At 41.2% G+C, this 22,201-nt stretch overlaps 1 long non-coding RNA gene across 1 annotated transcript; it reads left to right on the top strand.

Moving 5' to 3' along the window:
- Positions 1–3,881: 3,881 nt before the first annotated feature.
- On the top strand, positions 3,882–21,362 carry LOC122456492. Its single transcript, XR_006275416.1, has 3 exons — positions 3,882–4,045; positions 6,171–6,172; positions 21,308–21,362. It is a non-coding gene; the product is annotated as an uncharacterized LOC122456492 (long non-coding RNA).
- Positions 21,363–22,201: the final 839 nt, after the last annotated feature.

Here is a 22,201-nt window from a genome sequence, read left to right as displayed (position 1 = left end):
CTACAAGTGGGTACAATAAGCCAGTGTTTGGAAGTGGAACTAGATTGGTTGTCATTCCAAGTAAGTTCCCGTCCTTAATTTCTCCTGCTGTATGGCCTCTGAAGCAGGGCTGGTTGGAAAATTTTCCTCAAAACAGGTTTTCCATCAGAAAATGTGATTTAAACAAAACCTCCCCCCCCACCATGAAAATGTGTTGGTTTTGCTGAAGTTCATTTTTGAAAAAAAAAAAATAGAAAAAAATTCAAAAACATCAGAGTGTCTCTTTTTGATTTTTCATTATCAAACCATTTTTTGTTTTGAAGTTTACTTTGTTTCATATACAAAAATTGAAAATAGGGTCAAAACCAAAACCTTCTGAATGATCCAAAACAAATTATTTTTTGGAATTTCATTTCACAAAATTTGTTTGAAATGGCTTTTCATCCCAATTCAGGATGATTTTTTTAAATCTTTCAACCAGCTCTAGTCTTTTGTCATTTGTAATATCATTCCTCCTCCAAGGATGATAAATCTGTGATGGCAAAATTCACCTTTGTGCAGAGGGGGCCAGCACAAGAGTTATGACTCATTCAACGCTTAGTTTGAGAGCTAATGTGGCTCTAACATGGTTTATTGGCCTTGTATTGATCCTCTGCACAAGAAGTGAAGAACTGATTCTCTGTGAGATAGTTTAGCAGTTAAAGTGATATTTCCAAAGTCACCCAAGTATTTTGGATAAAATTAACAGGAATTTGTTAGCCAAATACGAGAGGTGATTTTGAACATAGTTTCATTGCTTCCTTATGCTTCCCTGTTGGAGTGTTTGTATATCCACCATTTGTCTTGTACTTAGATTGTAAGCACTAGGGGAAAGGATTATCTTTCTGTTGGGTGTTTGTACAGCACCTAGCACCATAGCTCCTGGTTCCTGAATTGGGCTCTTAAGTACTGCTGCAATAACAGCAACAAATCCTGCCCCTCCTTTCTAAGGTACAATGTTGATGCAGCACTATCCTCCCGACCCCCAGTGAAATCTGTCTTTTGCACACAAATTAAAATTTTGAAATGTTCATTTTGATCAAAATACTCCAATTTTTTTGGATGAAAAACATGGAAACTACCTTTTTTGCTAAACATTTTCACTTTGGGTAAATAAAATGTGGGGATCAAAAATGAATTATTTTTTAATGGAAATTGGTATTTGAAAATCAAAAGTGTCTAGTTTTAGTTTGTGCAACACAAAACTAAAAAAAAAGAGCAGGAAAGTTGGGGAAAATGAATTTTTTCAAAATTTCCCACAGAAAATTATTTACATTTTTTGACCAGCTCTATAAACAATACACAAATCTAAGACATACATGGGTATGGGAGGAAATTATACTGTGATATAGGTGAGAAATGTCCTCAAAGTTTTTGTTATGGTGGTACATGCTGTGTGACTAATGATGCATACAAACCCATCTTTGGAGGTGGAACTCAGCTACTGATAAAACCTAGTAAGTGCTTTTCCTTTCACTCAGTGTTTGGAGGGTAAAAATAAATGACATTTCAGGATATTTTGGTGTGAAATTTGTTTTGAGAAGTCCATTAGGTGCAGATCTGCATTTTTGGCACCTAATATCTTCAAAATTATGGCCCACAATGCCATTGACTTCAAGGGCGTTACGTTGATTTACAAAAGTTGAGGGATTAGCCTGTATTGTATTTTATCTAAGAACAAAATGTATCTCAGATAAAACAATGGGCCGTATTCTCAGCTGGCGTAAACCAACATAATTCCCTCCAAATCATAGAAGCTACACCAATTTACAATAACTTTACTTCTGATTTAAAATTGACTCCTGTTTAGAAAGCTCTAGGCATAAATAAATTCACAGAGTGCTAGTACTCCTGAGAGTGACAGCTGGTCTTTTTGTTATGGTGCAAATTGCTGTGTGAATACTGGGAACAATAAAGTGACTTTTGGGAAAGGAACAAGATTGATTGTGAGACCAAGTAAGTGTTTTTAGCTTTTAATTGAGACCCATTTTTTAAAAAGGTGAATTAGATTTCCAAAGAGTTGGTTGAACTGGGGGTTTATTTTATTGGGTTTATCTTATGCACAGAGAGGGACAAGGAACAAATGACAATACGGTTCCCATCTGAGTCCATGGTCATTGGGCACCTGCCTTTAATATCATTCAAAGAATCTCCCCCATTGCACCTAATTATGTTTAACTGAGAGCAGAAACATTACAGACTGTGTGAGCAACCACTAGATTCCACTCCCCTGTCCAAGCTGGGATAGAAGCCAGCCATCCTGACTCCCAAGCCAACCCAACCCACTAGACCCTACTAGCTTCCCAGAGTAGGGAAATCAACCCAAACATCCTGATTCCTGGTCCTTTGCTCTAACCTTCAAGACACCAGTCTTCTCCTTGAGCAGGGGCTAGAACCCAAGAGTCTGGACTCCCAGCCCATGCTTCTCTAATCTCTGGACCCCATAATTCACCCCAAAATTGAGGACAGAAATTAGGAATGCTAATTCTCAGCCCTTCCACACTTATCTCTAGATCTCTCCTTACATCCCAGAGCTGGGAACAGAACCCGGAAGTCCAGGATCCTAACCCATTCCCTTCCACCTCACTGGACTAGACTCCTTTCCCAGAGCTGGGATAGATCCCAGGAGTCCTGAGTCTTAGAACCCCGGCTCTAGTCTACAATTTTTAAATAAAATCAGAGATGTAAACAGACAGATAACAAAATACATTCAACAGGTGTATATTGGTATAACATCATTGACATCAATGGAATTACACCAATTTACAGAAGCTGAGAATCTGGCCCATTATATGGAACAATATCAACATTTCGTATCATATTTCCACAAGGAATGGGTCATTTTCCTGACAAGGGCTGGAGAACAGCTCTTACATTTTTGAAGGGGGGGGGAACACTGTGGGAACTATGTGAATGCATTCACATTGGGAAGTGGGAGGAGACTTCTTGTGAAGCCCCGAAAGTGTAGCTGATTTTCATTCCTACTTGGCAGAAACCCAAATTTTCCCAGGTGGAAAACTGGGCTGCAGCTTGGGCTTTTAAAGGTGTTTTCCTTTTAACTGTGAGGCTGAAATTTGTGTCCAGGAAAAGGAGAACTAGAAAGTTCAATTTGGATTCCACCCTGCTGAAGGTGGACATTATGAACAGCTCTCAGAACGTCCCTCAGCGCAGACCCAGAATGGTCCTGGTATTGTACCTCCCAACAAAATAGCTAATGCTCATTGGTTCTGATTCACAACCCCCACTGCTGTCCCAGCCCTGGGATCTTCACACCACATCCAACTCTTCCAATGCCCCTTTATCCTGACCTACAGCCTGCTGCTATCCCAATCCTAGGCTCTCCCCTGTGATTTACCAATGCCCCTCAATCCCAACCCATAGCATCCTGCTATTCCAGCCCTAGGCTTCCCCACAAATACACAAAGTTCTGCCAACATCCCTCAGTCCTAAGAACAAATGTCTCCTCATTAAATTCCTGGTATTTAGAATCATATTGCTAACCTCAAGGTGCTCAATTTTGCCAAGTGATTTGTGAGGGTTTTAGTTATGAAGGGAAACACTGTGTGAATGCTGGCACAGGGAGATATGGGCTCACTTTTGGCTCAGGGACCAAATTGTCTGTTACACCAAGTAAGTGCTCTGTCTTCATGGGCTCTTCTTCTGTGATACAAGGGTCTTTTTGGTCTTCAAGGCCCTCTTGAAATCAGCTGCTGATTTTATTGCTTCATTAATGTTTAGGTAGCTAGATAGCTAGATGGGGGTGTATGGGGATAGATAGATAGATAGATAGATAGATAGATAGATAGATAGATAGATAGATAGATAGATAATATCTATCATTCATTTTGCTGGGTGGGATTTTCAAGGGCACAAAGGGTTTGAGGTACTTACTTTCTTTAGGGCCCTATGGAAATCCAATCCAATACTGATAGCCAATGCCACTGGGTGTGTTGCCTAAGGGGTGGATAGTGGCTGCAGCATTGTGCCCCTAGATTCCTGGTCCACGGGTGTCAGATCCATGGGGGCAGTACCATTCTCTTGGCTAGGGTTTTTGTTGCAGTGGGAAACACTGTGAAAGATGGTACCTATAAGCTTGCCTTTGGGCGTGGGACGAGGCTCCTTGTTAAACCCAGTAAGTCCCCATGGCTGTGTCACAGTGATGAGCATTAGTTGAATTTGTGACTTTCTGAGAATGTCCATTTTTTATAGTTTGGGGAGTGATTATTTTTGTTATTTTTGTTGAGAATCACTCAGTGGTGGATGGAGCTTGAGCTTCTCTCACAGCTTTGCTGATACCCCCTCAATTCTGACCCACAGGCTTCTGCTCTCCCAGCCTGACTACCTTCTCCCTTTCCTGGATCTGCTGATGCCCCTCAATCCCAATCTGTACCCCTCTGCTGTGCCAGCCCTGGGCTCCCCCTGTATCCCAGTTCATCCAGTGCCCCTCAATCCCAACCTGCAGCCCCCTGCTGTGCCAGCTCTGGTTCCACATCCGAGCTCTGTCGATGTTACTCCTACGAAGAGTTTCTGGTTTTGGGGATCCTATCACCAGCCTTTAGGTGCAGAGTTCTGCCACGTGATTTTCAGGGTTTTTGTTATGAAAATAAATGTTGTGTGAACATTGGCACAGTGGCATACATCTTTGGCACTGGGACTGAATTGTCTACTAGACCAAGTAAGTGATCTGCCTTTCCATTTAAAAGTTTTCTCGGTTAAAAATGTGCTTTTGGTCTTTAAGGACCTGATGAGAGCAGCTGAGGATTTTAGGGATGTTTACATGGGACAAGGTTAGCCAGGATCGCTATACTGCTATAGTTGCACCAGCACAACCTGCTAGTGGATTGCTCTTGATGCTACGGCTTTTACCGGCTCCCCTAACAAAATAAGATACACAGGCAAACACGCTCTTGACTAGAATAACTGTCCAGGCTAGGCCTTTTGTATGAAATCACACTTCTAACAAAAACTGTTATACCAGCAAAAGTGTTTAGAGTAGACCTGGTCTTAATGTAATACAGCTAGATCTTCCTCCATCTCTCTCTCTGAATTGATTCTGATGTACAAGTACCTTCACAAGGAGAAAATCCCAGGCACTAAAGGGCTCCCTATTCTGGTGGAGAAAGGCAGAACAAAAAACAGTGTCTGGACAATTTCAAATAAAAAAAAGGCACAATTTTTATAACCTGACCACTGGAACAATCTACACTAGGGAAGTGGTGGGTTCTTCAGCTCAAGAAAGCTTATGCTCTAATAAATTTGTTAGTCTCTAAGGTGCCACAAGTACTGCTTTTCTTAGATCGAGACTGGAAGCCTTGCTGGAAGACATGCTCTAGTCAAACACACGTTACTGGAATCACTGAGTGAAATTCTATGGCCTATGTGGTACAGAAGGTCAAACTGCATGACCTGATGGTGCCCCCAGCCTTAAAAAAAAAAGATCCATATATGATCCCCATTACTGTGACGTCTTAGCAGCTCGCTGTTTTTAGTGTAAGACTGGAGAAATGATTTCGCCTCTGTGTTGAGCACCAGTGTGCCTGCTGCTGGAATCCTGTGTCCAGTCCTGGTGCCCACAATTCAAGAAGGATGTTGATAATTTGGAGAGGGCTCAGAGAGGAGCCATGAGAACGATTAAATGATTAGAAAACTGGCTTTATAGTGGTAGACTTGAGCTCAATCTATTTAACTTAACAAAGAGAAGGTTAAGGGGTCACTTAATTACAGTCTATAAGTAGCTATGTGGGGGACAAATATTCAATAATTGGCTCTTCAGTCTACCAGAGAAAGGTCTAACGTGATGCAGTGGCTGGAAGATGAAGCTAGACAAATACAAATTGGAAATAAGGCCAAAATTTTTATCGGTGAGAGCAATTATTCATTGGCGCAATTTACCAAGTCTCATTGTGCATTCTCCATCAAATCACGATTGGATGGTTTTCTAAAAGATCCACTTTAGGAATTATTTGGGGTCAGGTCTCTGGGCTGTGTTATACAGGGAGGGCAGATTAGATATCACAATGTCCCTGCTGGCCTTGGAGTGTATGACGACTAGTGTATGAAGACTCACAATACCATTGTGAGGTAGAGAAATAGTGTCCCCATTTCACCAATGGGGAACTGAGGCAGAGACAGTACACGTGACATGCCCAAAGGAGTCCATGGCAGAGCAGCGATTGGCATCTGGATTTCCCAAGTCCTTTGGCTAGCACCTGGCTCATTCTACTACACACTCTGCAGAGCTATCTGTATATCTACATATGTTCTTGTGTTTGGATTTTCAAAGAAGCCCAGGGGATATGGGGGCTCTCTTCCTTTAGGTTCCTTTCAATATCCCATTTGGTATCCATATCTAATATAATTGGAAACGTTGCCTAAGTTGGGGGGGCAACATCTTCCTCCCCAGTCCTTTCCCAGGGAGGCTAGTTCCTAGTCAATGCTGTTAGAGTTTTTGTTGCAGTGGGAAACATTGTGTGAATATTGGGGTTAAACTCACCTTTGGGAGTGGGACAAGGCTCCTTGTTGCACCCAGTAAGTGCCTGGGCTCATGTCTGAGCGATTGGTTTTAGTTGAATTTGTGAGTGTCTGAGCATGTCTATTGTTAATACATTTTGGGAGTTGGAGAATAACTCAGTGCTGGACAGAGCTGAGTTCCCCCCCACCCCCAATGCTTTTCTGATGCCCCTCATTTCTGACCCATAACCCTTTGCTCCCCTCCCAGTTCTGATGATGCCCCTCAATCCCAACCCAAAGCTTTCTGCTATTCCAGAACTGGGATTCCCCTCCCTCCCAGCTCTGCCAGTGTCCCTCAATCCTGTCCTTGCAATTCCTAGACAAAGGGATTCTAGTCAGAGCTTTGGGATTTGCTATCATGTCTCTTGCCCATGTCTGGGGAAAGGGGCCAAGAACTTTGCAGGGTTTTTGTAATGGCAGGAAATGCTGTGTGAATACTGATTCTGGGGGCTTCAAGCTCAGCTTTGGCTCTGGCACGAAGTTGTCTGTCAGACAGAGTAAGTTGCCTTCCTTTGTATGTAATTTCTTTGCCTTAAAATATGTTTTGATCTTCGAAGCTCAGTCCTGTTTCTAGGGTTACATATCCATCTGTCCATGCGTCTATCCATCCATCTATTTATCCATCCATTCTTCCCTCCAGAAGAGAGGGAAAGAAATACAGAGTGAACAAAAGATTCCTTGAAGGGAGGGATAGATAGATAGACTTGTAGATTCCAAGACCAGAAGGGACCATTGTGATCATCTAGTCTGACCTCCTGTGTAACACAGGCCATTCAACTTCTGCTCTAGGAATAATTTTTGGGGAAGTTCTCTGGCCTGTGTTATACAGCAGGTCAGACTAAATTATCACAGTTGTGCCTTTCTGTCTTGCAATCTATCTAGATATCCATCCTTCCTTTCAGGGAATCTTTTTTTCTTTCTCTTCTGTCTTTTCATATTTCTTTCTCTATATTCTGATTTATTCTCTCTCTCTGAATATCTCGCTGTTCTTCCCCCTAGAAAATCTTTCTTTCTTTCACTATGCCTGTGATGGTAGTTTCTGACTGCCCAACTCTGTTAAGTCTCTTTGTTGGTTCACTCATTTGTGTCAGCTCTGTAAAGTGCTTTATAGAGGTGGCAAGCAATGTTTTTGTTACTGTGAGCAATAACAACTTCAAGTTCACCTTTGGAAATGGAACAAAGCTAGCAGTGAATCACACTAAGTATCAGGAATATTATTCAATATGTCTAATAAGGCAAGAACAAGAGGCCATTCAATAAAACATGACAGGCAGCAAATTTAAAAAAGCTAAAAATACTTACACATAATTAGCCTGTGGAACTCACTGCCACATGATACCATTGAGCTTGACAGGATTTTTAAAGAAATGATTGGATATTTAGGAATAGAAGACTGGAAGGGGCATCCTGAGACACTGATAATGAGTTGAGATTTTTGGAGGAACATAGAAAACCTAAATCTACCTACCTCCCTACCTATGTTTGTAAATTCAGTTATGGTCAAATATTGAAGTAGTAACTATTTGAATATGTTGTTTAGCCAGTGTATGGACCTAAACTCAACTTGCAAAAAAAGTGCTTCAGCATCAGATTTTCCAAGATATTTAGGCACCAGAAGGTGCTGATATGGCATCTTTCCAAAAGCACCTAGATACCCAGGTACCTTTGAATTAGGCAACTATGCTCTTTTGAAACTCCCAGTAGGTGCCTATCTCTGTCTTTACCTACCTAAACACCTTTAAACTTCTGGTGCTAGATCCTTAACCCTCCTGTATTATGCGATGAAGGATGGAAGTGTAGGGAGCCTTCCATTGCACAGGAGAAGGCTCTTTTTTCTTGCTGTGTGGTTCTTGTAAAGCTGCTGTGGGGATTCTGGAGGATTCGGCGCTAAACTAATTTTTGGAAAGGGAACGAAACTCTTTGTAAAACTGAGTAAGTGGTGAGGTGCTAATAGAGTTTCTATAAATGCAACCCACATGACATGAGCTAGGAATTTCCAGAGCTGCTCAGGTACTGTCGCGATGGTCTTTGCATCATTGCCTAGATGTATAGATGGATTATGAGTGGGGATAGAGAGCTAGATAAATAAATCTGTTTTTAGACAGACAGACAGACAGACAGACAGATAGATATGATGGACAAATAAACAGAGATCATTCCATATCTACTCACGTGGGACTTCATTGTGCCAAATCTTGAGTAAGAATAATGTTCATAACACTGAATTTACAATCGGTTGGGGGATATGGCAGTAATTGCTGTATGGGCCTATCTCAGTTTTATTAGGGAAAGAAAGCAATTCACAATCCCTGGGCCCTTAATATCTTATGTATACTAGCAAAGATGGAAAGGTAGGAAGCCTTCCTATTTGGAGAAATAGGTTCTCTCTCTCTCCCATATATGGTTCTTGTAAGGCGGTGTATTGTTGTGGGAACTATGGGGGAAGCAACATTAAGCTCATCTTTGGAAAAGGAACCAAACTCTCTGTTAAACCAAGTAAATGGTTTTATAGTGCATAGTATGTACAATGTAATATATCTGATTAATATTCAAACTCAGAGTTACTAGAGGCAGTCTCACAAATTGGCTGGTTAGATAGGTAGACAGACAGACAGATAGACAGATGCCGAAGAAGGTCTTTTCCAATTTTAATTTGTATGATTCCATGGTACACAATTGTTTTGTGGCTAGATAATTATCGGATCATCAAGGAGTTGGAGTGAGGTGCATAGCAAGTTTCTGGAGGGGCTAGTAACAAGCAGTGACTCAGTAAAGACCCTTTTTGTAAGGGGGATTGTCACAGTGCTTCTTCAGAATATGCAGAGAAACTTATCTTTGGAAAGGGAACTAAACTGCTGATTGAACCTGGTAGGTACTTTCAGATTATGGTCCAGAAAGATTCCAGTCATGTGGGATTGGTGTGATCAGCAGGAATCTTTGGAGCTGGTGTAAACTGAGTATAGCTCCATTGGAGTCAGGGGCCAGATCCCCAGCTGATGAAAATAAGCCATAGCTCCATGGCCAATGGGGGTTGATCCTCAGTTGATATAAACCAATCATAGCCCCATTGGAGTCAATAGGGTTGGGACCCCAAGTGGTGTGAATGGATGTAATACCACTGAAATCAATGACTCAAGTGCCAGTTTACATGAGCTCAGGATCTTATTCAAAATCATCAGGATCCTACTTTGCCCCCAAACTTGTAATCCCTATGGCTAGAGTAAGCGAGGAGAGTTTTTGCATTGTTCTAAATCACTGTGCCATATACAGGAGGAGCAGACAAGTTGATTTTTGGATCTGGCACTAAACTGATTGTCCGGCCAAGTAAGTGTCAAGGGTGAGGGCAGCAAATTATTTTTTCTATGAAGAATTGCTTGGCAGTCTTCTTCATTTGCCTCACTTTTTATTGATCTGTTGCTTTCGTTTGTGGGACTAGATTCAGTAGGAGAAGACGACAGTAAAAAGGAGCTGAGATGTTCAAAAGAGCCTAAGGGAATTAGGTGCCCAATTCCCACTGAAATCCCGTGGAGGTCAGACCGAATGTTCTAATGGTCCATTCTGGCCTTCAAAGTCTATTAGTCTACCTCAGTAGGTGTTCTTTGAAATCCCAGCACTAGGGGTTTGTTATTGGGTTTGTCACTGTGCGGCTTCTGGATCGAACTGGAAACTTACCTTTGGCAAAGACACAAAATTAATGGTGAATCCAGGTAGGCATGGATATGGGCAGAGGTAACACTGGAAAAATAGAAGGCTCAGATTCTGCTGTCCTCCTTAATCATGATGAATAGCCCCTTGCTTCTGGAATAGACCCACTGAGGTCAAAGGAGCTATGCAGCTTCACACCAGCCAAGGGTCTGGCTCCTTGGACACAATGGTCGCAGAATCAGGGTGTAAATATGCTTGCTAACAATAACTATGAACCAGGCAGGAATTCTGGAGATACAAACCTGCATGTTTCCTCTTAGAGAGGACAGACTGTCTCAAAGACAGTCTCATCAGATAGTGGTTACATAGCTTGGGCTAAATCCTCCACTGATGCAACACCATTAAGTTAATGGATTTGCACCAATAGAAAAGTTTAGCTCCTACATCTACTGTTTGGTATAGGAATTTCTACTGCATTGCAACCTGTCCATCCTGCAAAAATAGCAAATTCGTTGAGTCCCACTAATATTACTGTGAAATATATCTATTGGTTCTACCTTTACTTGACACTTGTAAAGACTGTTCATTGGGTCAAATTTATTCATGATCTGTGGTTTGGTTGGTAACTACTGGATGGCAAATTTATTATTTTATCTAATCTGATCTCTTTTGTTATGCTTGTGATCAAACTATATTATTATAGGAATTCCTTTTGCTAAAATAACTTTCTTTCTTTCTTTCTTTCTTTCTTTCTTTCTTTCTTTCTTTCTTTCTTTCTTTCTGTCAACAGGTTAGATCGTTTGTCTGTAGAGCTAGTAGCAAAATTAAAATTTTAGGCCAGATCTCCAGTTGTTTGGAAATTGGCACAGCTGATTGAATTGAATGAAACTATTGTAGTTTACCCTAGCTGAGGATCTAGTCCCTTCATTAGATGGTCACACTGTGAAAGTAATCCTTTTAAAAGAAGATTCATTGTTGAATGTGTCCCTTTGTTGGTTCACTCATTTGTGTCAGCTTTACAGAGGCAAAAAGCGAGGTTTTTGTTAAGGTTTTTATTACTGTGAGCAATAACAAGTTCACCTTTGGAACTGGAACAAAGCTAGTAGTGAATCCCAGTAAGTAACAGGAATATTATTCAACATGTCTAATAAGGCAAGAACAAGAGGGTGTTCAATAAAACATGAGAGGCAGCAAATTTAAAAGAGCTAAAAATACTTACACATGTTAAGCCTATGGAACTCACTGCCCCATGATACCTTTGAGCTTGACAGGATTTTTTAAAAAAATGATTGGCTGTTTAAGAATATAGGACTGGAAGAAGCCTCCTGGGACACTGAGTCCCCTCCTCTACTATTGTAGGCAACCCTGTCATATAATGCCATTGATTATTGGGGCAGGGGGTGCTCAAAGTGCCTCTGGTATTTAGAAGCATAAATGTCATTGATTTGCAATGGAACAAATGCTCCTAAATCCTTAAGTGCCTTTAAAAACTTCCTCATATATGGATTATGAGTGAGATTTTCAAAAGAATCTACACCATTTGCCCCACTGCAAGTCCCCAGGAGTTAGGTGCCTAACTCACATTGGAACTTTTGGAAAGCTCACCCAACGACACCACGTGCAGAGTCATACCAGAGAGGGTGGAATGCAACAGAGCTATAAGTCTGCTTGCTTCCCTACATGCACCCACCACTAAATGGTGTGGAATTAGGGAGAAACAGCAGACTACAATATCACTCTCTAAGTAGGGGCTGTGGTACCTTCCTCTGAGATAGCGGGTTCTAGTTATTGTTGGAGCCTGGTCAAGGTGGTCTTATCCACTCTGGCTATTCCTATGTTTCTGTTTCTAGTAGGAGGCGGAGAGGTATGCTTTATTGGTCTAAAATCACCCCTTTATTAAACTGACTGATCTGAAAGGAGTTACACCTGGGAGGAAGAATTTAGTCCAAATATCCCTCTTATTACAGCCAGTTGGCAGTAATGACATGAACCAGGGAATTCAGCATGGTCATTTATTTCAACAGCTGTGATTGATTAATTTAGAGTACTTAAAACATATCCAGAACCCCATGAGAAAAATAAGCCTTTTTTTTAAGGCAATTTTTGTATCAACTGACTGGTCTTATGAAGTTTTAGAGGATTAAAAATACCATTGCTGTCCTTATTGTGCAACTAGGTGTGTATGTATGGAGATAGATAGATAGATAGATAGATAGATAGATAGATAGATAGATAGATAGATAGATCACAAGTTTCCCACTTGGGACACCTATAATGACATCTCTGTGTGGGATTTATTGCTAGATGTCTTAGCCATATACGTGCAAAGAGACATGCATAAAAAGAGCTGACAATGTAAATTGATTCACTTGGTTTTTATTATTGTCTCTGTCACTCTGTTAACTCTGGAAGCAGCAGGAAATACATCTTTGGGAGTGGGACTAAATTGGTGGTGGAGCCTGGTAGGTGTTGATAACGTTTGTAAATATAAAAGTTTTTGTTTCAAATAACTGATAATGAGGTGGGATTTTGGGGAGGAACATAGATAGACAAATGCCCTAAATCTATGTACCTATATTTGTAAATTAAATTCTGGTCAAAGTACTGAATTTGTAACGATTTAGAGATGTGGTTTTAGCCAGTGTATGGACCTAAACTCAACTTGCAAAATAAAGTGATGTGTAAGATAGTGCCAGATTTTAAAAGGTATTTAGGCACCTGAAGGTGCTGATAGGGCATCTTTCCAAAAGCACCTCGGTACCCAACTACCTCTGAATTAGGAAAGAAGTCTGTATTGAAATTCCCACTAGTTGCCTATCTACATCTTCAGCTACCTAAACACCTTTAAACTTCTGGTGCTAGATCCTTAACTCTCCTGTATTATGTGACCAAGGATGGAAGTGTAGGGAGCCTTCCACTGGACAGAAAAATGTTCTTTCTTCTCGCTCTGTGGTTCTTGTAAAGCTATGAGCTGCTGTAGGAATTCTGCAGGATTCAACGCTAAGCTAACTTTTGAAAAGGGAACGACACTCTCTGTAAAACCGAATAAGTGGTGAGGTGCTAATAGAGTTTCTATAAATGCAACCCACACGACATGAGCTAGGAATTTCCAGAGTTTTCCTGTCGTGATGGTCTTTGCATCATTGCCTAGATGTATAGATGGATTATGAGTGCGGATAGAGAGCTAGGGGATAGAGATAGGATGGAAAAATAACAGAGATCATTCCATATGTACTAACTTAGGACTTCACTTCATTGTGGCAAATCTAAAGGAAGAGTTATGTTCAAAACACTGAATTTATAATCGGTTGGGGGATATGGCAATAATTGTTGTATGGGCCTCAACTCAGTTTTATTAGGGAAAGATAGCAATTCACAATCCCTGGGCCCTTAGTCTTCTATGCCATAGCAGCAAAGATGGAAAGATATGATATATTTCTCTGTGGAGGAATAGGTTCTCTCTCTCCCATACACAGTTCTTGTAAGGCTATGTAATGCGGTGGGAACTATGGGGGAAGCAATACTAAGTTCATTTTTGGGAAGGGTACCAACCACTCTGTTAAACCAAGTAAATGGTTTTGTACTGCATAGTATGTACAATATAATATATCTCATTCATATTCAAACTCTGAGTCACTAGAGGCAGTCTGACCATTTGGTTAGATAGATAGATCGATCGATAGATAGATGCCTGAAGAAGTCTTTTCCAATTCTAATGTGTATGATTCCATGGTACGCAGTTGTTTTGTGGGTAGATAATCGTCAAATCACCAAGGAGTTAGAGTGAGGTGCATTGCAGGTTTTTGGAGGGGCTAGGAAACGAGCAGTGACTCATTAAAGACCCTTTTTGTAAGGTGGATCATCACAGTGCATATTCAGGAAATGCAGACAAACTCATCTTTGGAAAGGGAACTAAATTGCTGATCAAACCCAGTAGGTACCTTCAGCTGTTATGGTCCAGAGAGATTCCAGCCATGTGGGGTTATCAACACAAATCTCTGGAGTTGATGTAAACTGGGCATACCTCCATTGGAGTCAGTGGACCAGATCCCCAGCTGATGGAACTCAGACATAGCTCCATGGTCGATGAGGATTGATCCTCAGTTGATATAAACCAATCATAGCCCCATTGGAGTCTATGTAGTGGGATCCCAGCAGATGTGCATTGATGCAATGCCACTGAAATCAATGGGTCAAGTGCCAGTTTACATGAGCTCAGGATCTTATGCAAAATCATCAGGATACTACTTTGCCCCCAAACTTGTAAGCCCTGTTAAGGCAGATTACAAAGCTAGAGTAAGCGAGGGGAGTTTTTGCTTGGCTCTAAATCACTGTGTCATATACAGGAGGAACAAACAGGTTGATTTTTGGATCTGGCACTAAACTGATTGTCCGGCCAAGTAAGTGTCAAGGGTGAGGGCAGCAAATTATTTTTTCTATGAAGAATTGCTTGGCAGTCTTCTTCATTTGCCTCACTTTTTATTGATCTGTTGCTTTCGTTTGTGGGACTAGATTCAGTAGGAGAAGATGACAGTAAAAAGGAGCTGAGATGTTCAAAAGAGCCTAAGGGAATTAGGTGCCCAATTCCCACTGAAATCCCATGGAGGTCAGACTGGATGCTCTAATGGTCCATTCTGGCCTTAAAAATCTATTAGTCTACCTCAGTAGGTGTCCTGTGAAATCCCAGCCCTAAGGTTTTTGTTATTGGGTTTGTCACTGCGTGGCTTCTGGATCAAACTGGAAACTCACCTTCGGCAAAGGAACAAAATTAACGGTGAATCCAGGTAGGCATGGATATGGGCAGATGTATCATTGGAAATATACAAGATTTTGCTATTCTAAATCATGCTGAGTAGCCCCTTGCTCCTGGAGTATACCCACTGAAGTCAAAGAAGCTATTCGGTTTCACACTAGCCAAGGATCTTACTCCTTGGACACAACGGTCGCAGAATCAGGGTGTAAATATGCTTGCTAACAATAACTATGAACCAGGCAGGAATTCTGGAGATACAAACCTGCATGTTTCCTCTTAGAGAGGACAAGCTAGCTCACAGACAGTCACATCAGATAGTGGTTACATGTCTTGGGCTAAATCCTCCGCTGATGTTACTCCATTAAGTCAATGGGTTTGCACCAATAGAAAGTTTGGCTCTTAGTTTTCCTATTTGGTATAGGAATTTCTACTGCATTGCAACCTGTCCATCCTGCAAAAATAGCAAATTCGTTGAGTCCCACTAATATTACTGTGAAATATATCTATTGGTTCTACCTTTACTCCCATTTCTGTAAAGATTATTCATTGGGTCAAGTTTATTCATGATCTGTGGTTTGGTTGGTAACTACTGGATGACAAATTTATTATCTATTCTAATATAATGTAATATAATCTAAACTCTTTTGTTATGCTTGTGGTCAAACTACATAATTATAGTAACTCCTTTGGCTAAAATAACCTTTCTTTCTTTCTTTCTTTCTTTCTTTCTTTCTTTCTTTCTTTCTTTCTTTCTTTCTTTCTTTCTTTCTTTCTTTCTTTCTTTCTTCAGATTAGATCATTTGTCTGTAGAGGTTGTAGGAAAAGTTTAGGCCAGTTCTCCAGTTGTCTGGAAATCGGCACAGCTGATTGAATTGAATGAAACTATGGTAGTTTACCCTAGCTGAGGATCTAGTCCCTTCATTAGATGATCACACTTTTCATATATTTTTTAAAAGAATATTCATTGCTGATTGTGCCCCTTTGTTGGTTCACTTACTCATAGACTTTAAGGTCAGAAGGGGCCATTATGATCATCTAGTCTGACCTCCTGCACACTTGTTTGTGTCAGCTCTATAAACTGCTTTACAGAGGTGCTAAGCAAGGTTTTTGTTAAGATTTTTATTACTGTGAACAATAACAACTACAACTTTATCTTTGCAAAGGGAACAAAGCTAGTAGTGAATCCTAGTAACTATCAGTAATATGTCTAATAAGACGAGAACAAGAGGGTGTTCAATAAAACATGAGAGGAAGCACATTTAAAAGAGTTTAAAATACTTATGCATAATTAGCCTGTGGAACTCACTGTCCCATGATACCATTGAGCTTGACAGGATTTTGTTAAAAAAATGATTGGATATTTAGGAACATAGGACGGGAAGGGGCCCCCTGGACACTGAATTCACTCCCCTGCTATTGCATGCAAGCCTGTTATATAATCTCATTGATTATTGGAGTGGGGGACATTCAAAGTGCCTCTGGTATTTGGAGCATAAATGTCATTGATTTGTAATGGAATGAATGCTCCTAAATCCCTTAGGTGCCTTTAAAAACATCCTCATATTTGGATTGTGGGTGAGATTTTCAAATTCACCCCTTTATTAAATTGACTGATCTGAATGGAGTTACACCTTGAAAGAATTTAGTCCAAATATCCCTCTTATTACAGCCAGTTGGCAGTAATGACATGAACCAGGGAATTCAGCATGGTCATTTATTGATTGGTTAATTTAGTGTACTTAAACCAAATCCAGAACCCTATGGGAAAAATAAGCCTTTTTTTAAGCAACTTTTGTACAGACTGGTCTTATGAAGTGTTAGCGGCTTAAAAATACCATTGCTGTCCTTATAGGGCAGCTAGGTGTGTGTGTATGGGGATAGATAGATAGATAGATAGATAGATAGATAGATAGATAGATAGATAGATAGATAGATAGATAGATAGATAGATAGATAGATAAGCAGAAGGCTATGTCTGCAGAAGGCTATGGCTGCTGTGCATGGTTATTGTAAGGCTGTTTGTTGCTGTGGGACTTATGTAACAGGCATTGCAAAGTTCATCTTTGGGAAGGGAACGAAACTCTCTGTAACACCAAGTAAGTCGTTTTGCTTTTGCATTTTAATTGAATGCGTAGTTGTGGACAGTACAAAGCTATTATAGTTGTTAGTTTAAATAAGTATCAGTCTTTTATGAAAGAAAATGGATTTGATTCCCTAGAGTTTGTAGAATACAATATAGTTGAAGTTAAATTATAAGAAGGGCTCACGTACTATAAAAGGTAGGTAGATAGATCAATCGTTCACAGGTTGCTCTGTTATGGGATGAGATACTGGACTATACTTTTTTTCTTTTGGAACCTTCTTTGAAGTTAAAATTCATGTGTACATCCCAAGAGACATAAATTCAAAGAGATGTCACTGCACAGTGAATGCACTTTGTTTTTGTTATTTGATGTTTCATTGTGTGTCTTCGGGAGCAAGTTGGAAATTGATCTTTAGGAGGGGGACGAAATTGACCGTGGAACCTGGTAAGTGATAATATCCAAGATATGCTGGTAAATATCGAATGGATTTGAAAGCCTAATTTGTATTATTGAAAATGGGCCTTGGAATCTCTTGGGTAGCTTTGAAAATATCAGCATCAATGTTTTTTGAGAAGACTAGAGATGAGTCTTTTTGCCATGGGTTTTATCATTGTGGGTAACAATGACTTCAAGCTCATCCTTGGATCTGGGACACAACTAATTGTAAAGCCAAGTAAGTATTTGGAATGTTATGTGGTATTTTCAAAAACATCTCAGGGAGTTAGTCATAGATATACTTTAGTTCCAACAGGAATATTTTTGGGGAATTTCTCTGGCCTGTGTTCTGCAGGCGGTCAGACTAGATGATCACCATGGTCCTTTCTGACCTCAGAATCTATGAAAGCCAATGAGAAGTAGACACTTAACTCCCTAACAATTCCCTTTGGAAATGAAGCATAATTCCCTTTTATTAAAGTGATAAATAAAATATAAGAGCAGAAGGAGTGAGAAATTAAGAGAAACACAAAAGGGGCAGAAAGTATTTGAAAAGCGGTGGAGTATCTATCTAATCTCCATATAGGGTCATTGATCACTGTCATATCTGAGCAGGAAAAAAAGTCACAGTGCTTCCAGGAGTAGAATTCTGCCTTTTTCTGATCCATACTTAGATGTGTCACCCATGTGGTAACTCCATTTTACATATTCAGTTTGTAATTGTCCAACCAAACACTCAGGGCCAGAGCCTCAACTTTGTTAACTTCAATGTCATTGCATCAATTTACCCGAGATCAAGCACCTGGCCCAGCAATTTAGATCTCTACATTAGTGACCATCGCAATTTGATATGCCGTCATAGAGAAGGGAAATGGTTAATGTAAAGCTGCGTGTTGCTGTGTGAATTCGGGAAGCAGCTTTGCAAAGCTCACTTTTGGAGTTGGCACCAAACTCCTTGTTATGCCAAGTAAGTGGCTTTGTTTTTGGTTGTTGCTAGGGAGTTTGTATAAAAATACCATAGCCAATTTGTGGTTATTCATGGTGTTGGCACAGTGGGAGGTAGAGAATGGAAGATCTATTAAGTTCCATCATCTAAGAGTACTGCAGGATACTTCCTGACTGTAGAACATCTGTCACAGATTTGTCCACTTCTCATGTTATCTGTGTCAAGAAACAGGGTGTCTATTATGTTCCTACTTATCTACCTAGAGGTCCTCATGGCAATAGTATCTGAACCCTTCTTAACAGACTAGTGCCTACATCCTCAATTCACGTCAGGGCACCATGTAGGTTGCCAGCTTTGGGTGTACGTATTCCTGGAGGTCTCATCACATGACATACACTTTAATTAAATATTGATCTTTAATTCTTGGAGACTCCAGGACAACCCTGGAGGGTTGGCAAGCCTAGTGCCCTTGTGCTGGGTCCTGTACTAACATATTAAAACAAACCCAGCCCGCACAGAGTGAGCTGTGAAAGTGGAGGAAAGAAGCATCGTTTTGCCCATTTTACAGATGGGGGAACTGAAGCAGAGGGAGATTAAACCTGGGTTTTCCAAGCAACCTATGGGACTTGGATGCCTTTAATTGTTTTAAATCTATGCATAAACTGGTGTGGCTCCATTGAAGTCAATGGAGCTGTGACAGTTAAAAACGTGCTAACATTCTGGGCCAAAATATGCATGCTGTGATTTCAGAGATGACTAAGGGGTTTGGGCACCTGACTCCCACTGAATTCCAATGGCCTCTTTGGAAATCCCAGCATGCTTTTCTCCTTTACCTCTATCGCGCAACATGCCCCCGGCCTCTGCAGTAGATAAATTTTTGTCAGGGCAGAGAACACTGTGGGACTACAAGTGGGTACAATAAGCCAGTGTTTGGAAGAGGAACTAGATTGGTTGTCATTCCAAGTAAGTTCCTGTCCTTAATTTCTCCTGCTGTATGGCCTCTGAAGCAGGGCTGGCTGGAAGTTTTTCATCAAAACAGTTTTTCCATCAGAAAATGCAATTGTGACAAAATCTTTTTTTTTAATGAAAATATGTTGGTTTTGCTGAAGTTCACAAAGGGACAAGGCACAAAGGGCAATGCCGTTCCTATCTAAGTCCATGGGCATCAGGCATCTGCCTTTTGAATCATTCAAAAATCTCTTCCATTGCACATAATTATGTTTAACAGAGAGCAGAAACATTTCAGACTACATGAGCGACCACTAGATTCCACTCCCCTGTCCAAGCTGGGCATAGAACCCAGGTGTCGTGACTCCCAGCTCTCTGCCCTACTCTAACACACTAGACTCCACTATCTCCCAGAGCAGGGAATTCAGTCCATTCATCCTGATTCCCGGTCCCTTGCTCTAATCTTCAGGACAGCTCTCCCCTCTCTGAGCAGGGGCTAGAAGCCAAGTGTCTGGATTCCCAGCCCATGCTTCTCTTGCCACTGGACCCCATAATTCAACCCAAAGCTAAGGATGGAATTTAGGAATCCTAATTTAGAGCCCCTTCACACTAAAACTCTCCTCACATCCCAGAGGTGCGACTAGAACCCAGGAGTGCAGGGTCCTAACCCTCCCCTTTTAAGTCACTGGACTGGATTCCTTTCTCGGACCTGGGGATAGAACCCAGGAGTCCTGAGTCTTAGAACCCCGGCTGTAACCTGTAATTATTAAATACAATCAGGGAGATGTAGACAGATAAAATACATCCAGCTGCTGTATATTGGTGTAACATCTTTGGCATCAATGGCATTACACCGATTTATAGCAGCTGAGGATCTGGTCCGTTATATGGAACAATATCAACACTAGGCTAGGATGTATTGGCTGATGCATCCTGAAGAACTTGCGTTTGCACAAGGAACAGCTCTTACGTTTTTGTTGGGGTGGAAAACACTGTGTGAACTACGGCAGCACATTCACATTGGGAAGTGGGACGAGACTTCTTGTGAAGCCCCGTAAGTGTAGCTGATTTTCGTTCCTACTTAGCAGAAACCCAGATTTTCCCAGTGGAAAACCGGGCTGCAGCTTGGGCTTTTAAAGGTGTTTTCCTTTTAACTGTGAGGCTGAAATTTGTATCCAGGAAAAGGAGAACAAGAAAGTTCAATTTAGATTCCACCCTGCTGAAGGTGGACATTATGAACAGCTCTCAGAACGTCCCTCAGCGCAGACCCAGAATGGTCCTGGTATTGTACCTCCCAACAAAATAGCTAATGCCCATTGGTTCTGATTCACAACCCCCACTGCTGTCCCAGCCCTGGGATCTTCACACCACATCCAACTCTTCCAGTGCCCCTTAATCCTGACCCACAGCCTCCCTCTCCCTTTAGGCTCTTCCTTGTGATCTGCCAGTGCCCCTCAATCCTGACCCATAGCCCCCTGCTATTCCAGCCCTGGGCTCCCTGGCCAACACATGCAACTCAATCCTGCAAACAAATGTCTCCTCCTTAAATGCCTGGTTTTCATAATCATATTGCTGGCCTTGAGGTGCTTAGCTTTGCCAAGTGATTTGCGGGGGTTTTTGTTGTGGAGGGAAATGTTGTGTGAATGCTGGCACAGGCGGATACGGGCTAGTCTTTGGCTCGGGGACCAAATTGTCTGTTAGACCAAGTAAGTTCTTTGCTTTCATGGGTACTTCTTCTCTGGCACAAGGGTCTTTTTGGTCTTCAAGGCCCTCTTGAAATTAGCTGCTGATTTTAGTGCTGCATTAGTGTTTAGATATAGGTAGATATTATCTATTCATCCATCTATCTATCATTTTGATGGGTCTATTTTCAAGGGCACCATGGGGTGTGTTGCCTAAGGGGCAGATAGTGGTGCAGCATTGTGCCCCTAGATTCCTGGTCCACGGGTGTCAGTTCCATGGGGGCAGTACCATTCTCTTGGCTAGGGTTTTTGTTGCAGTGGGAAACACTGTGTGAATGATGGTACTTATAAGCTCAGCTTTGGGAGTGGGACAAGATTCCTTGTTAAACCTGGTAAGTCCCCATGGCTGTGTCACGGTGATGGGCATTAGCTGAATTGTAAGGTTCTGAGAATGACCATTTTTGATATGTTTGGGGAGTGATTATTTTTGTTAATGGATGTGGGAGACACCTCAGCTACACTGATGTTACTCAGTCCTCCAAACACTGTTTCTGGTTTTGGGGATCCTATCACCATCCTTTAGGTGCTGAGTTCTGCCCAGTGATTTGCAGGGTTTTTGTGATGACAGGAAACGTTGTGTGAACATTGGCAGAGGGGGATACAGGTTAATCATTGGCTCTGGGACTGAATTGTCTGTTAGACCAAGTAAGTGCTCTGCCTTTCCGTTTAAAAGTTTCCTCAGTTAAAAATGAGCGTTTGGTCATTAAGCACCTGATGAGAGCAGCAGAGGATTTTGTGGATGTGTTAAACCTAGTTTACACTAGACAAAGTTAACTAGTATCACTGTATTGATATAGCTGTACCAGCACAACCCTCCAGTGGAGTGCTTACGATGCTACGGCTTATACCACTCCCCTAACAAAATAAGGTACAGCAGAAAACCTACTCTTGAAGGAGGTTGATACATTGGAGAGGTTGCAGAGAAGAGCCACGAGAACGATTAAAGAATTAGAAAACCCACCTTATAGTAGTAGGCTTGAGCTCAATCTATTTAACTTAACAAAGAGAAGGTTCAGGGGTCACTTCCTTACAGTTTGTAAATGGCTATGTGGGGAACAAATATTTAGTAGTGGGCTCTTCAGTCTAGCAGAGAAAGGTCTAACACGATTCAGTGTCTGGA

The sequence above is a fragment of the Dermochelys coriacea genome, chromosome 13 (genome assembly GCF_009764565.3).
Source record: "Dermochelys coriacea isolate rDerCor1 chromosome 13, rDerCor1.pri.v4, whole genome shotgun sequence".
NCBI classification, from domain to species: domain Eukaryota; kingdom Metazoa; phylum Chordata; order Testudines; family Dermochelyidae; genus Dermochelys; species Dermochelys coriacea.
Note: the sequence above shows the minus strand (reverse complement) of the source record. Positions and strands in the feature narration are given on the sequence as shown.